The sequence below is a fragment of the Triticum aestivum genome, chromosome 7B (assembly GCF_018294505.1).
Source record: "Triticum aestivum cultivar Chinese Spring chromosome 7B, IWGSC CS RefSeq v2.1, whole genome shotgun sequence".
Classification (NCBI taxonomy): Eukaryota; Viridiplantae; Streptophyta; class Magnoliopsida; order Poales; family Poaceae; genus Triticum; species Triticum aestivum.
Window position 1 is genome coordinate 744,390,164 of NC_057813.1, and position 4,650 is coordinate 744,394,813.

Consider the following 4,650-nt stretch of genomic DNA (forward strand, 5'->3'; position numbering starts at 1 on the left):
TGTCTGGTTCCTTCTTTCACCGGACAGTGTATCAGGGGCTACTATCTATACTATGACAAATCTTCTAAAAACTCCTAAAACATACCTCCAAGCCTTTTATAAGGCCGATGCAGGATTCATTCAGTCCACTTTCAGTGGCCTAAACCTTCTCAATCACCACGCCCATAAGGGCGCGATGTTCATCGACGATGGAAGCACTCTTTAGCGCTGTCGATAAGCTGCCCTGCACCTCTGGTTGGACAGAGGTTGCCGACGTAGCACGATCACCCCCTCTAGTCATGGGGGGCTGCCTGCCTAATCCCAGAGCCTCAAAGGTCTCCGGGATCATGTCCGACTATGGGCCGAATACAAGATCGCCCCCGCCGTCGACACTCATGGGAGCCGCCGCTCCCGTATATCCGGCCCCTGAGGTATGCCCCTCCTGGTCTAGGTCCTTTTGGGACGACACCTCGGTGTCATGCCCGAGCTTCGGGGAAGGGGCCTTCGGAGGTGTCTCGCTCTCTAGGGCGTCCGAGCTCAACGAATCCTCCGATGAGGACTGTTCTACGCGATACCTAGCCGGACTACAAAAAGTATGGCACCAATTAATTTATTATGCCTCAATAATCATGGACGCATAGATGTGTTCGGTTTTTGTGTACTCACGAGTCTTCCAGGGGCTGGGCCCTGGGATCCCACTCCGGGCTGCTATCGGTAGCCGTAGTGGACGCCTCTGGCAGGGGAGTTTTTCCCCTCTTAGGCAATTCAGCCTCCAGAGATGAGGAGGCCATCCTTTTCTCCCCCCCCCCGTGGGGGACTCGTCTTCTTCCTCCTCCTCTTCCTCTTCAGAGGAGAGATGGGTATTGGAGTCTTCAGATTTTGTGTCCGAAGCACCGCGACGACGGAGGCCACTCCTTGTCTCCTTGGCCTCTTTATGGGCCTCTTTCTTTGGCGCCTCGTAAGGCGCCAGGACCAGCATCTTCGTCAGAAGTGGTCCGGCTGGTTCTTCTGGCACCGGGGCTGGACAGTGTATCCGCCTCGCCCTCTTCGTCCATCCCTAGGATAATTGTGGGAAGCGCGTTAGGGCATCTTCCCCGGGATATGACAATGAAACATATGGATGGACAAAATATAATGACTACTTACCGGACTTGCAGGGCGGGACAGTTGGTACCCGCGGTCCGCGGTGGAGTCCGGCCACGGTTTGCCGGACTTAAAAAGCACCTTCCAGATGTCCTTGTGTGATGAGCCATAAAGCTCTCGCAGGGTCTGGTGCTCGGCCAGATCATACTCCCACAAATTGCAGGCTCGGTGCTGACAAGGAAGAACCAGGCGGACCAACATCACCTGGACTACGTCAACAAGCTTGATGACCTTGTGTTCCATACCTTTTACGCGTGTGTGGAGAAGGCGATACTCAAATTTGTGGCTGGGTGCATCTGCGGAAGTACTTGCTGATCTTACCATGTCAGGTTGTCCTTTGCCCCTCTTAGATGTTGTAATGTGTTCTTCACATGTGACAACACTAAGTGAACCATTTTGGGCTTCATTTGCATTCTAGCATGGTGGTCTCTCCTATAGCTAGCTATAAATGTTGGCAGTTTCTTCCCTTTTTCTTTGGTGTTGTGGTGCTAATAGTTAGCATAGCTGTAGTCGGTGCCCTGTTATTATTTGTTAAGTTAGGATGCTTACGTTGTTTCGTTGTGTATGTAAGCTGACAAGTAGTACATCTCCATTTTTTCAGTTTCAGAAAAAAAAATGCACTGGATTGTGCCGGCTGGGGTGCTCTGGCTGGATTTGGAAAGAAAGAAACATATATATTGGAGATGCATGCGTTTAGATTTTTTTTTTGCCATGAGTTCAATAGTCTCTGTTAAATCACAGTAATTTTGTTGCTCTGGCGAGCAGGTTTTCTTATACATATATTTATTTTGAAAATTCATAGATGGATGAAATGCTGCTGAGACGTTACAAGATATTCCAGCAGAGGCATCCTTACCGTCCGCATTACAAGGATATGAGAACATTGGGGTCCTGAAGGCAGTGACCTGTTTACCATATACATATTTACTTCCTTTCTAGGGCGGAACAATGGAAGGCACAATTCCAAATTTTCAAGTACAGCTCTTCAAGAACAGGATCTCTGAAGGAACAACAATTTACAAGCTTGGCGCTTACCAGGTTCAATATGCTAGGGAAAGATACAAAACTGTAGATCGTCCATGGAGAGTAGTGTTTGCCCAAAAAACTACCGTGGAACCAATTGTGCCTCAGCCACCAAACTTTCCCAAGTATGGATATACCACCTACAATGTACACAGTACCAAAGCTGCATTAAACAAATCGTTTTGTTGTCAGGTCAGCAACTCTTAAGAATTGTTTTTATTGTATAATTTTCCACTTCTTACAACTTTCAATTTACTGAACTTGTGAATGTTGGATTAGTTACCAGCATCACAAGAATATTTGCGCCGAGCGGCGGATCGATTGACCAGATATGAGAAAATCACATCACAAATGTGCACCAACTTTTATCATTTTTCATTCCGTGTTCTTATCTCTCCACTGAAACAATGATATATCTTTCCAGAATTCCCGCCGTTGTGATGTTTTGGGGAAAATTAGCAGATGCCCTTGATAGTTACAAGCTACAACGGTGGTCTGCTCAAGAACCCATTATAGTTCTATTTGTTGGCATGCCAGTACATGAATTTAATGTAAGTACGTATCGTCATCTTATATCCATCCTGCACAATTTAGATAAGAAATTAAAATTACCCGTTAAATTTTTTGTACAGGAAACTTGACCTTCAAGTCCTGTCTGGCAACTCGATGGTACATAAATCCAACTATTTCTGAAGCGGCAGCTATTCTAGGAAGGTACACACAGCACAAATGATCCATCTGTGCAACTAATTTTCAATAATCCAGCATCTGTGTTGACAAATTTCACAATATCTCAGATCTACTGCAAGATCCCATCAAATTGAGATAAGCACCAGCTCACAGGGTCATCGCTAGGCAACAAATACAACAAACACATAATTATCAGCCGTTGACCCTGGTGGAATCATGGTATGTTGTCATTGCTATCAAAGCTACACTAATGTCTTTCTCCGAGTAACAATATTTGGTTTCTTTCTAAAATAGATTGACCTGATGTAACTTGCAGGACCAGTACTATAAACTGGAAATAAAGAGAACTGAAGTGTCCCCTTCCATGGCGTTGGGGGGCCTTTCTCTGCCAGGCGCGGTGGCTCCTTGGTAGGTCGATGCAGCTTGCTCGGCGGAGGCTAGGAGGCTCGTCGGCCGACATTTCGTTGATGCATGGGTGCCATATTGCGATGGAAAGGCAGTATAATATACAAAACTTTGACGAGGCTCACCTGCTTCAAAATTTCACAATAAGGTTTGCCTTTTTTCTCTTTGCATTTATTCTGTTAAGTCTTCAGATTGTTTGTGTTGGCCGACGAAAAAAGATTTAGGGTCCTAGATTTCTACTTTATATCACTCTGAAAGCCCACTAACCAATCCATGCATTTGGACTTCAGTAGATATAATGGACTATATTCACTCACGTTGGCCACAACCTATTTGAAGAAATTTCTCTTTTGATTTATTGGTGTGAAGTTGTTGTTTCATAGATATATCTAAGCAAGGAAAGTTTGTTGTAGAGATATATGCATGTTCTGGCCTTCTATTCTCGTCCTTTTCATGTTCGAGATCAGCGTACTCATTAGATTAAATTTTAGTATTGCATCGTTAAGCACTTTCTGGAATAACATGCAATAGGTGTATGTTCTATAACCTCTACGCTTTAGCTGGAAATGGCAACTTGATTGAACTCGATCGGTGGTAAGCTTACCTAAATTCATACGTACATAAACAAACTGCACTTCCATCTCCCTGTAGTCATAAAGAAGTATACTGTAAAATTCATAGATGATCAATACTATTTCATTTGCATAAACAAACTCAAGGCATGTACAAATTTTGGATCACGATCTACTATTTACCATGCATCAGTTAACTCAAGGCATCGACCAAAATCTAGCGTTCTTTGTTGCGTGCAGCATGGAGAAGACAGAGATTGTCTGATATATTCGATACGCAATATAATTTTCTCTTGCATATTTATAATCTGCCATTTGAATGATGTTTTTTGTGTTGTAGTCCAATCAAGACAACTTGCAACTTTGGTGTTGTCACATTGGAGTCCGTGCTGAGCAGCAATGGGAGACTGTCGTTGATGCCCGACCCATGATGCCGACGAAGGAACGAGAGTCGATGAGGAGTAGACGCCATGGGTTTGTGAACTGGCCAAGCCACCGTTGTCCGTTTGGTAATGTGACTTGCCCTGATTTTGACGTCGTCTACCAACATCCGACGAAGGGAACCCGTCCCGGTTTCCATCTTGATGGTAAGTTCTCTAATCTTCTATCTCATGGGATGTGATGTGGTTGCCTTCATTTTGGCTTTTGACAAAGGGTTGAAATTAGCTTATGTGCTTCCGACGATTGAAATTCCAGTTATATTATCAACCTTCAGCGAGCAGTGACAACGAACTCCATCCCCCCACCACACCACACCCATGTTTCATTTGATGTGCTTTAAGCCATGTTTCAGCTTGTCTCGACCCAGCATGTATTTTTTGTTTCAGTTGTTGAGCTC

At 44.7% G+C, this 4,650-nt stretch overlaps 1 long non-coding RNA gene across 7 annotated transcripts in view; it reads left to right on the forward strand.

Moving 5' to 3' along the window:
- Nucleotides 1–1,856: 1,856 nt before the first annotated feature.
- The window catches only part of LOC123157315 (uncharacterized), a 3,314-nt gene continuing 520 nt past the window's right edge, over nucleotides 1,857–4,650 (forward strand). For 2 of the 7 annotated variants that reach the window (XR_006478940.1, XR_006478942.1), the window contains exons 1-7: nucleotides 1,859–2,337; nucleotides 2,425–2,498; nucleotides 2,570–2,696; nucleotides 2,778–2,859; nucleotides 2,943–3,054; nucleotides 3,152–3,388; nucleotides 4,153–4,399. This is a non-coding gene — a long non-coding RNA (uncharacterized lncRNA). Of the gene's footprint in view, nucleotides 2,338–2,424; nucleotides 2,499–2,569; nucleotides 2,701–2,777; nucleotides 2,860–2,942; nucleotides 3,055–3,151; nucleotides 3,389–4,152; nucleotides 4,400–4,650 lie in introns of all 7 variants that reach the window. The other 5 variants (XR_006478943.1, XR_006478944.1, XR_006478945.1 and 2 more) reach the window with 5 other exon arrangements.